The following is a 13,020-nucleotide window of genomic DNA, read 5'->3' as shown; positions in this document are numbered from 1 at the left end:
GCTGAGTAAACCTTCCTCGGGGGATTTCTGAGGCTACAAATCTTAGGGAAGCAGACTGTCTCATCCTTCTCCCCGACACTGCAAACTTTTGGTGAGTTTAGTGACCCTATGGTTAACTCCCTCTGCCACCAGGCTCCTCTAGGACACAGAGCTCAGCATTAAGCAATATAGACAAGCTTTCTGAAGTAATTTGCCTTAATAGCACCAATGGTTCACCTTTTCCATTCCCTTGCTCCTTGCCATGTGATTTTGTGTGCTTGCTTGCACTGAACAGCCAGGGTAAATTTCCCAACCATTATCATCAAAATCAATCTTGTAAACAGAAATAATACAGAATAGAGTTACTATTGATATGCTGACTCTGGATACAATTTCATTAAGATTTTCCTTGTATTGGCTATACATATTCTACATATCTATAGTGATTTTCTAATAATAAAAATATATTTTATGTTTGATATGAAATATAAGTTAAGTGAGTTTAGTTTTTATTTATTTTTACTTCTTCCATATTCTGTATTCCATCCCAACTAAGCCAACTGATCTAACTACTTCAGCTCTCTCCAGCCCACAGGTTTTGACACCTGCAGGCTTTTCAAGTATCTTCAGTGTGATTTATAAATTATCTAATTTGTCATTTTTATTACTGCATTTGAATTGTCTTAAGAGCAGAAAGCTTACATATCTTACACATTGCTGTATTTGTGTCTTAGCTAAAGTTGTGTAAGACTCTCAAAAAGGACAATGGTTGTTTTTGATTCCCATCTATATAGTATTTTAACCCCAATAGCTAATTATTTCAACTCATTGTTTTGTGTTTTATGAATTTCTATTGCTGGATTAGTATAGTTTATATTAATCAATCAGTGTTATATTCTCTAAATCTTTAGAGTACACAAGGAATTAAAAAAAATTTTCTGTTTTCATAACAAGTAAAAAGGGGGCTGTTTGACCCACCAATTGACCTTGCATCCCAATAGCAACCTCGATTGCTTCAACGATAGGGATGCCTCTGTACTCTTTTTTTTTTTTTTGGTCAATTCACCTGCACTGTGTTTCAGCAAGTTCTGTGAATTACCCTTTTGTTAAGTTCTAGGTATTACTTGTCCATTTTTGGTAGCACAGTAAGAACTTAACAATTAACATAAACAAAAATAAAGGCACATGAACAATTGTCTTAAGATATTAAAATAATAATCTATAACTTATCAAGGGTTCAGGGGGAGGGAGGGAGAAGAAATGGGGAACTGATATCATGATGATGGCAGCATATGTACAAAGGTGCTCGACACAATGGATGAATGTATGGATTGTGATAAGAGCTGTAAGAGCCCCCAATAAAAGTATTTAATAATAATAAAAAGGAATGCTTAGTATATTACTATAGACTCCACTTAGTATCAGGAAGGAACAAAGAGTCTGATAAAAAAGTTACCAAATTTATCATACTCTAAATTCATCACTGCTTTCACAGTAAAAAATATATCAAATCTTTAATTTTAAACATTTCTTGAAGATATTTTTAAATTCTAGTATTGCCATAATGATAGTATTACTTTTACTTGGGACACTTGGATATATAGATCGGGTGTGGACAGTGAATCTGGAAAGATCTAGTTCAAATCTTTGTTCCATTATCAATAGCACTCTGTGAATAAAAATAGAATATTGACCCTGATATAACAGAATCACAGTGAAGAGTAAATGAGGGAAAATGAGTAAGCAAAGTTCCTTGCATATGGCTGGTGCAGATTACAAGTTAATTTCTGTCCTAAAAAGTATTTAATAATTCAAGAAGCACCACGATGGCATTTGGTCATCATTACAAGGCTAGCAATAAAGTAAAAAGGGCGGGGTGCAGGCAGCAATGGAGTGGAGGGTGGTAGGGTAGATGCTGGTAAGGCGGACAATGAGCAGACAGTTCTAGGTTCTAAAAGTCTGGTTAATAGTCTTATTTGTGACTTAGCAAAAGAGACTGGAGTGAAGCCTACTATGAAAAAGTTCAAATGTTGCATGTCTTTTAACTTACTCTCATAAAGGCTGATGTTGCAGAGTGTTGCACTTTCCAGAGAAGTGTGATTCTAAATGGGAATTAATTGCACCAAAAAAAGTAAGAATTCATCAATAGAAAAAGCTGGGACTGCTTTTTGTTAGTAACTTCGATAAGCTCTAGGTATGCATAAGCAGTACTAGAATCATAAAATTTAGGCTTAGAGGGGAACTTTTGTTCTTGATTTGAACATTTAAATATCATAAGATATTATATTGTCCTGTTTTTCAAGCACGTATTACATCACACATATATCATTATATCAGTTTGATCCATTTTCAAAATCCAACTCCTTTTATGAGTCTGTATTAGTCACTTAGTAGCCTCAATTTCCAGTGTTGCCAGGAATCAATTCATACAAAGTAAAATCTCGGTCAATAAATTACTTGCTACAGGACCTTGGACAAAACACTTTATGTCTTGATTTTCTCATCCATAAAAGACTGATACAGTAGGTTCTACCTCGTAAAGCTGTGAGGTTCAAGTACAGTGTCATAACACTTTGCTTAGAAAAATGCCTGGCACAGAATATGTGATCGACGATTGTTAGACGTTACTTATCGTTTCCTCGTCAAACTAAAGCTCTTGAACAGAAAACCCCTCACTTTTCTAAGATTCTAAGTCTTCCTTAACATTTCTCTCTGTTTTGTAGCTTCTTTGTTTTAAACTCCAAGCTAGTCATTATATTTGTTTAAATGTTTTACTTTAGTTTAAATTTCCCATTCTTTACTTGTGTATTGAACTTGATTACCTAATATAAATTTCACTAATTTTACCATTTATGGTGTTAGCAATATAAATTGCTACAATGCTACTTACCATGCTAAATATACTTAATTCCTTTTTCAAATGTCCTCATGTATGGTGTAATCAGTTTAAATTTAAGAACTGTGTTTCCTAAGATTTTTCTTCATTACATACAAGTAAACTTGATTTATAATTTGTGTTTGCTTGTTTCTTTTTTAAAGAAAGAAAATGGGAAAATCCAAATGTATTTACCATAGTTAAAAGGTATTTCTGATTCTTATTCTCATATTTATATTTATGCTAAGGACAGATTGGGGAAAGGAGAGAAAAGAAACAAACTGACTATGAAGAGTCCGAAATGATCAGGTTGGTGAGTAAAATCCTTTACCTGATAGTGACTAACTCTGTTAGTTAAGACTGGCGGTTAACTCCTACCTACCTCCGCTGGAATATCGGAGCAGACAGTGGGAGGGCAGGCAATTCAGAAGTGGATGAGTTCCAGCTTGTTTCATCTGCTCACTATAAACCTCTGCTTTGCTAAGTGGAATTCTGTCATATGGGCTACCTTGGTTGCAGCTTTTGAAATGTCTGTCTAGGGTGAAGATCTTCTTCTACCTGTTCAGATTATTTTTTCCCTACTGAATATCTAAGATTTATTTAATATTTCACCTTTTAAACAACTACATTTTACTATCATTATCTTAGGAAATATACCAAGACCTTTAAGTGAAGTATTTGGTGTTTATGCTATTAATAGAAACTTTTACTTTGCCATATTATACACGCCCACCTATATTTATAAACAGAACTTTTATTACACTAGAAAAATGGAAATGAAATAATTGCAAGTGAAATAATTGGCATGAGGTTGGAGGTTCCAGTAGGATGAAGATTTCTTCCAAAGGTCTTTGGCCCAGAGAAGGACATCAGGCTTGGTAAAGCAGAAGGGTGGTGAAAATGAGGAAGGGCTTTGAGCTGTATAGACACAGGTGGCTGCGACAATGGGATTACCAGACAAACACCTGGGAGGAGGGCACAGGAGCAGACAGCGTTACAGTCTGTTGTACACGGGGGTGTTATGATCCGACCGACACAACAGCTATTCTGGGCTTCATGTTCCCTGTGTTACAAAGCAGAAGCTCAGGCTTACGGGACACTTACGAGAGATCTCAATATGTTGTTCTGTCTAATCAACCAAAGTAAATATCCATTATAATTCTGACATCACAAATGATGCAATCTTGGTTGCAAAATAATAAAATAAAAAACATACCAAACTATGCAGAGGCTAACTTGTTCCTTTGATTTATATTGGATTGAAACCAGTATTGTACCTTAAAATTAAATAATCAAAATTGATTTGATTTCTCTTATTTAAATTTTGTTCATTGAAAAAAATAACCTTCACAAGTTCGTTAAGATATTTATATATATATATATATCATATATATTTAATTTTTTAAAAATGTTATGTGTACAGTTTGTGGAATTTGTTAGGCTTACCTTGACTTATTTAATTTTTTGCGTGTTTTTGTTTCTGCTTTTTTAAAATTTTTGCTGATTGTGTGTATATGTGTTTGTGGTATTACCAAACCAGAATACACCTATTGAGCAACTCCAATAATGTTTAGACTAGCATTATAAATAAATAAATCATATGAGGCTTTATGATTCAGATCTCCTTATACATTATTTCAGTATTATCAAAGACCATATAGACTAAAACTTAGTTTCTCAGAACTAGCTCAATATTTTGTCATGTTTCACAAAAGTTTGGTATACACTTTCACTGACTCAAAACCACTACTGTGAATGTCCTCTAGCAGCCTGGTGAAGAGGGGGTTAAGTAGCTGGCTGCTAATGCAGCCTTAAGCTCCCAGGAGAAAAACCTGGTACTCTGCCCTACAAAGACAACATCCTCGAAAATCCTGCGGAGGGAGTTCTATTCTGCCAGATGGGATTGACATAAACCAAAATAAACAACTGTGGATTTCCTTGTTTTTCAAATGTTCAAGCAAAACTGAAATGCATTATGTCCTTTAAAAAACAATGTTGAAAAGTATAAGATAAATAAATATATCACACTCGCTGTCATCAAGGAGACTCATAGAGACCCTGTAGGAAAGGGTAGAACTGCCCCTATGGGTTTCTCAGACTGTTGATCTTTAACGGAGTAGAAAATCTCATCTTTGTCCCTCAGACATAAATCTTCATTTCTTTCCTACCCACTATGTTCCAATGACTCCTCTATTTTCAGAAAGTAAAATTACATACAGTGTTTGGGTTGAAAAGAAACAAATCTAGTGACACTCACATGTGTGAATGAAAGGACTTTACATCAATAAGTAATTATGTATCAAGAAAACATTCCAGTCCAGTCCCACTCAAGTTTGTAAGTCTACTACGAGTCCCTCTTCAGACTCCCAAAGCCACACACACGGATGTAAAATGTAGAAAGATTGCAGGCCGGTTAGTCACAGTTGTGAGCACCCATGGTTGGTAGAAATATGGCAGGGCTCTGACAGCTCTCAGGGTGACCAGAAAGCAGAAAGGGAAAGGTAGAGAGAAGGTTGGGGGAGAGCCCAGGTCCTCCTTATGGGAAGGACACACCCGCAAGGAGGCGCCATCCGGATGTGACCTGATTAACTGGTTGGCTACCACCCCTACACTTTTATATCTTTAAGTTGGCATAACATTATGTAACTGTCACATGTATGATGTTATGGGTTTGTTTGTTTGGTTTTTTAAATCATTTTATTGGGGGTTCATACAACTCTTATCACAATCGACATATACATCCATTGTGTCAAGCACTTTTATACATTTATTTCCCTCATCATTCTGAAAACATTTGCTTTCTGCTTGAGCCCTTGGTATCAGCTCCTCATTTTTCCCCTCCCTCCCCGCTCCCCACTCTCCAATGAACCCTTGATAATTTATAACTTATTGTTTTGTCATATCTTACACCGTCTGAAGTCTCCCTTCACTCACTTATCCACGGTCTGTGCCCCAGGGAGGAGGTTTTATATATATGTACATCCTTGTAATCTGTCCCCCCTTTCTCCCTCATCTTCCCTCTACCCTTCTCGTATCACTACCTTCACCACTGGTCCTGAGGGTTCATCTGTCCTGGATTCCCTGTGTTTCCAGTTCCTATCTGTGCCAGTGAACATCCTTCAGTCCAGCTGGATTTGTAAGGTAGAATTGGGATCATGATAGTGGTGGGGAAGAAGCATTCAAGGACTAGAGGAGAATTGTATGTTTCATCATTGCTACACTTCACCCTGACTGGCTTGTCTCCTCCCTGCGACCCTTCTGCAAGGGGATGCCCAATTGCCCACAGATGGGTCCTGGGTCCCCACTTTGAACTCCCCCTCATTCACAATGATATGATTTTTTTGGTCTTTGATGCCTGATACCTGATCCCTTTGACACCTCATGATCTCAGGCCGGTGTGCTTCTTCTATGTGGGCTTTTTTGTTTCTCAGTTAGATGGCCGATTGTTTATCTTCCAGCCTATAGGACTCCAGATTCTATATCTTTTGATAGTTGGGCACCATCAGCTTTCTTCACCACTTTTGTTTATGCACCTGCTTTGTCTTCAGTGATCGATTCGGGACAGGCTGGTGTGCTTCTTCCATGTGGGCTTTGTTGTTTCTCAGCTAGATGGCTGCTTGTTTATCATCAGGCCTTGAAGACGTAAATATCAAATGACGCAGAAGTCTTCTTAACTACTTCCTTATGTAGGAGAAATCAAATTTGTGTCCTTTGTGAATGACAGGTTGCTAATAAGCCTTCCTCCCTCCAATCCTGCTGCCTCAGTCTTCTTCAGATACTCCAGCTTCGTAAGTTACCTGTGAGGTGTACAGAGAGAAGTGTGACGAAAGACTGCAAACTGACGTACTATCCTATCTTGTGTTCGAATTGATGCCTCTTGCTTTATGTACACATGCTGAAGGAGCATCCTTAGATGTTCTGGGATGCTATTCTTCGTACTGTTGTCCATAATTTGTTGTGATCCACATGTTAACATTTTAAAATCTCTAAAATCAGGGTTTACCTTTCTATGAATGGTGTTTTAGAAATTTCCTACCATCACCATAATTCCAACACATCCATTTTTTCTGCTGTCTTTCTTATTGTCCCCTTTCACATGCACACGAGGCAATTGAAAGCAGCAGGGTTTGCTTCTGGCACAACAAAGCCATCAGAGTGACATCTCTGCTATGGAACACTTTAAAGGGGCCTCACACAGCAGGTTTGTCCAATGCAAATGCTGCTTCATTTCTTGACTTACTGCTTCTATCAGCCTGCATGGTGGATGCCAGTGAAATGACATCCGTAACAACTGCAGGCTTTCTCCTGCGTATTGTCTACTGGCCCAGTTGTGATCATTTTGCTCTCTTTACATTCAGTTGCAATCCATCCTGAAGCCCGTAGTCTTCCACCAGCAAGTCCTTCATCAAGCAAGGTCGTGTCACCTGTATATCAAAGTTGTTAAAAAGTCTTCCTCTATTTCTGAGGAGATGGTCTTTTTCACATCGATCAGCTTTTCCGGTAATTCACTTAGCATGTAAAGTAAATAAGTGTGATAAACAAGTAGAAGCCTGAAGCATATCTTTCCTAATTTTAAATCATACTGCGTTCCCTTGATTTATTTGCTTCGCTTTGAGAGTTCTGGAATTCCCACCTTTTGCAATTTGATGCGTAATTTGTTATGATTTAAATTCCTTTGCATACTCAGTAAAACAGAAGTAAACATCTTTCTGGTGTTCTCTGCTCTCAGCCAATATCCATCTGATGTGACAAATGAAAACCTCTCGGTCTATGGGCTCTTCTGAAACCAATTTGAATTTCTGCTAATTCCCTATTGGTATACCTTTGAAGTCAATTTTAAATTACCATCAACAAAATTTTCATTGGATGTGCTATTGATATTGTTAGATAATCTCTGCATTCTCCTGGGTTACATGTTTTTGGAATGAGCACAAAGATGAGATAAAGTGAGGTATTGAAGCTCAATGGTAAAGTACTCCAGTTTCTGAACTAAAACTGAATATCAAATCCCAGTAGGTTAGTAACCAGTGTTTTGAGATTGGGAAATTCTTAATTCCTACTTCCTTTGAAATGGGCTACTGATCTTACTCTCCCTCAGATGACTGATCCACAAAAGGGAATGCCCTATGATAAATATGGTGGTAATTGTACAATTCCCCTTGATATGATTGAGCAACTGAACTATTCAATTGTATGATGTGTAAATTATGTGCCAATAAACCTGTGGCGGGGGAGATAAATAAATGGCTCACACAGTTATTAAAGTGTATAAATCCAGTTCGGTTCAAGTCTATGGGTCAGATCGTAAACTGGAGGAATCTCTTGACTCATATACCTATAGGGGCTGATGGACCAGGAAGCAGGAAGATGAACCTGGAATACCACATGCTGGTGGATGCCGAGCCAAATGAATCTGAGGTCACCAGTCCGCACTTGGCATCTGGGGTCAGCTGGAAATATGACAGGGGGTCAACGAATCATATGCGATTTTCAGATATAGCCAAAGTGATTCCCTACAGTGTCAACGTAGGCTGAGTAGGCCACACCATGAGTGACAGCTCCCCTCCTTGCATCTAGGTTGTGACCAGAGTAAGAAGGTGATAATCTCCTTTCTGCTCACTGCTGCTTGATGTCTTCATAGAAGATTCCATCATGAAGTTAACTATATTATGTTAAATCACATCACGAGATAATCCTAGCCCAGAAGATCTGATACCGAAGTAGCACAATGCCCAATATCTACTTACAAACAAAATTTATGATTAAAGGGTTAAAAATGTTAACAAGTGGTAATGCCAGTGAGAAATGTTCCAGGTGATTGTTTATCAGCCTATATTACAAAGTTTCAGGTCTGCTAATAAATGTCCAATGTGGCACAGCCCTCTGCTATAAGCCTCAACCCAAAGGCCTTCAGCTCCTGTCCCAATCATCAGCAAACCCAGTCTCCTATATTAAGCACCCAGCGGTATCCCATTTCAGTGAGCCTAAGCCCAGAGGCCTAACCCTGGACCACACTCACAATTGCTCACATGTTTCAAAATGTTATTTCAGCTGCTGTGTCAATTCATCAAACTGATAGTTTTAGTTTTTGTTGTTATTTTGCATCTTCTCTACTTTAACAAGTAGGATGCCCTTCCCCAGAGATTGGTCCTTCCTGCTAGCATGTCCACAAGCTTCTCGTCATCCTCCCTTAGAAGGAGAATTTTCACTGTACTTCTTCCCAGACAGATTTGTTCCTTCTTCTGATGACCTCTATTATAGTTAATACCCTTCATCAATCAGAATCCAAAGGCATCAACTCTTTGTTCTCTTTATTCATCGTCCAGATTCTCATGCTTATACGACAATGGAAAATGCCATGATTTGGGTCCCGCAGATCTCAGTTTTAAAATAACATCCTTGCTCTTTAACAATTTAAAGAAATCTTTTAGAATAGACTTGCCTAAAGCAACATGTCTGGTGCAATCATGAATTTAGTTATGGATACCAGTAATTTAAATCCTTGATAACGTCAAACTTTTTTCCATTTATGATGATAGTTTATAATGGAAATTAATTGTGCTCAAGTAGAACCTATTGCCCAAGATAAAGTAATTTGAAAATGACAAGGGGATAGTGAGTGGTTTAAAATCAAGGGTGCATCCTTTCACCACACTTATTCAATATCTATGCAGAGCAATTAACTCAAGAGCCTGAATGATATGAAGAAGGTGGCATTAGAACTGGAAGAAGACTCATTAACGCCCTTCCATATGCAAATGACACACTTTACTTGCAGAGAGGGAAGTTGCCTTGAAGCACTTAGTGGTAAAGGTCAAATACCACATCTTCTGATATGTATTACACCTGGGCATAAAGAAAACAAAAATCCTCACAACTGGACTGATTAGCAATATCAAAACTATCAGAGAAACAGTTGAAGTTATGGATCCACAATCAACACTCATAGAAGAAACAGTCAATAAGTCAAAGGGCATACTTAATTGCACAAATCTATTGCAAACGTGTTAAAAAACAAATATATTGTTAAAATGTTTCTGACTCAATTCATGTTATTTTCAATCCTTTATATGTCTGTGAGACTTGATCATTGAATAAGGAAGACCAGGGAGAATTAATGCCTTTGAGGTATGATGCTAGCAAAGAATATTGAATAAACCATGGACTGCCGGAAAAAACAAACACATCTATCTTTAAAGAAGTGATGTTGGAATATGGCTTAGAAGTAAGGATGGTGATGCTTTATCTCATATTCATTGGACATGTTATCAGGAGGGACCAATCCCTGGAGAAAGACATCAAGTAGGGTGTGTGTGTGTTAGACTGGGTTGACCAGAGAAATAAATCCAGAGACACTCATACATGTATAAAAGAGAAGTTTATATCAGGAAGTAATTATGCATCAATAAAACATCTCAACCCTGTCCAGATCAAATCCATAAGTTCAATATCAGCCCCTAAGTCGGATATTAGCCCATGAATTCCTCTGCAGACTCACACAGCATATGGAATGATACCAAATGCAGGAGAATCACCAGCTGGTGGTTGGAAAGTCCTGTGGATCCAATGACCATAGACACATCTCCAGGGCTTTGGCTGCCATCAGGGTGGTTCCATGTCACTTGTCAACAGGAAGGTATAACAGAGAGAGAGAGAGTGTGTGTGTGTGTGTCCCTCCTCCAGGGAGGAAGAGAGGGAGTTCCCAGAGTCATCATAATTAGGTCATGCCCACAAGGAGACATCTTCAGGCTGACCTGATTGACAGGCGAAACTCCACCCCATCCTTCTTTTATTGAGTTGACATGAAATTGTGTAACTACCACAGGATGTCAGCAAAGAAAGATGAAGTTCCTCAAGAAGATGGAGTGACAGAGAGGCTAGAAGAATGGATTCAAAAATAGCAACAATTGTGAGGATAACACAGGACTGGGTAACGCTTATTCCGTTGTAAGATAATATGTCCAAAAGCATTGTTACAAAGTCAGAGAAACCTTTATTAAACAATAATATTAAAATGGGAAGCTGTGAATCAACCTATGAGACAGTCGCAAAAAAGTCCCAAAAGCTTTCTGTTCATTTCCTGCACTCTCAGCTACGCCATGACCATTAAACACCCAATGGATTTTAATACCATGAAATAACAGGACGCTGACTGACTGCCAGTTGATGGAAGAGTTAAAAAAAAGTTTCAAACTAACATGTACTAATAAAATGATACAGCAGTAAGAGATTATTTATTATAAAAAATAAAATAAGAATGTACCTCCAGGAATGAAAATTGTTAGCTAGGAGAAAGATTCAGAGCCTGAAGTCGAGCATAGAATCCATGGCAGACTTGCTGCAAAGCTGAAAGCCGCACTATCAGTCAGATGGACAGAGACTGCAGGCCCAGGAACAAGCCACTTTCTGGAGCTACAGCGAGCTTGGGCTCCAGCATAGCTCATAAAGAAAACAAAAAGACAAATATATAATTAAGGATACATTTTTAAAAAGAGCAAAACTTTAGAAAGGAAACATGCAGATTTATGTATTATTAAGGAATGTGGGGGGCAGATAAACAGGAGGCTTGCTCAAAGTCAAGTGTGAATATTTTTAAAAAAAGAAATCCAGAGTGGACAACAAGCAAGTAGTCTACTGTTCTGTAAGACTGGAGATAACCACTAAAAAACCTCCATCTGCAGTGAATTATTTGTAAGGTTTCAAAGAAGACAACAGGAACAAAGTACCTCTTTCAGGCTTATGCTTGAATGATGGACCCTAAAGTCCTTACACCATACATTTGCAAATACCAGCCAGGAAAATTCTGATTTTGTCTACTTAAGCCATAGTTGGAAGACTGCGGCCTTCCAAGCCATTTCATTCATAAGATTTTGGCCACATGTCAGATTATCTACACACTCTTGAAGAAAGATTTTTGGATGCTTTAACAAAATGAGGACTTTCTATAAGCCCACAAGAGTAAGCGAGCCCATCTTGTAGAGATGAAGGCTGCACGAGGGTACTTGACCCAGCAACAGGCACGAAAATGACAGAAATAGAGCTGGCAGAACATTTGGACCATGACTAACCAGGTGCACAGCACTGAAAACAATCATCAGCGTTGGTGTGCCAGTTGAATTTTTTTTCTCCAAAGAAGCTGAAGGATCCCAGAAGACATTTAAAGAGTCTATCAAATTGTTAGGGAGATCCAGGGAGCTGACATGAATCACTAAGTACAAGAACACCCTCCTAAGAAGATCTCTTTTGAGTCTCTCCTACAGAGAAAAGAATCTCATTGAATAAATAACCAATAATGTTTAAGAGTTTGAACAAGTTATTTTGGGTGATAATGGTCAGCATGTATGGAGTTTGAAATTCTACATTCCTTCCTCCATTGTATAAAATTTGTGAGTTTTACAAAAGGTTTTGAAGAACCTATCAAGAGTGGGTCACCATTCATATCATTTGTTCCTCCTGTGGTAGCTTGCACGTTGCCCTGATGCTGGAAGCTATGCCACCAATTTTCACTACCAGCAGGATTATTCTTGGTGATGTCTCTGAATTTTCTGAATTTTCCAGACTAAGAATAAATTAGGAAGAAACAACAGGCTATTTGATTCTGAGGGATTAGCCACTGAATACCATTGACTACTGTCTGAGGGTCTCTCAGTTTGGATGGCACTCAAAACATGACTTGGAAAGCATTGCTTCTTCCAAGGGGAGCTTCCCTTAATGCCCAGGGAGGATTGTGGTTCACAGGGACTGCATGGAACAGATTCTCTGCACGAGGTCTGTGTCACATGTTAAAGAGCAAAGAAGTCCCTTCGAGGATTAAGATGCACCTCCCCCAAGCCATGGTAGTCTCCATGGCCACAGAAGCGGGTGAAAGCCGGACAGTGAATGAGGAAGACCAGAGAAGAATTGATGCAGTTGATCTCATTCTTTACCATGAGAAGAACTATTTGTTTTAATAAACAACTCTGTCTTGGTCGTTTAATAAACAACCCAGGATGCCCTTTGGAAGCATGGATTGCAAGACTCCGTCTTACATATTTTGGGTGTGTAATCAAGGGAAACCAGTCCCTTTAAAAGGGACATCACGCTTGATAAAGTAGACAGTGAGCCAAACAGGAAAATGCGATCGGAGGCATGACTTGTACAGTGGCTTGAACCATGGACTCAAACCT

Source organism: Echinops telfairi, unplaced genomic scaffold (assembly GCF_000313985.2).
Source record: "Echinops telfairi isolate 266 unplaced genomic scaffold, ASM31398v2 ScPeMD7_60;HRSCAF=208, whole genome shotgun sequence".
Lineage (NCBI taxonomy): Eukaryota > Metazoa > Chordata > Mammalia > Afrosoricida > Tenrecidae > Echinops > Echinops telfairi.
This window is presented reverse-complemented; position numbering follows the sequence as displayed.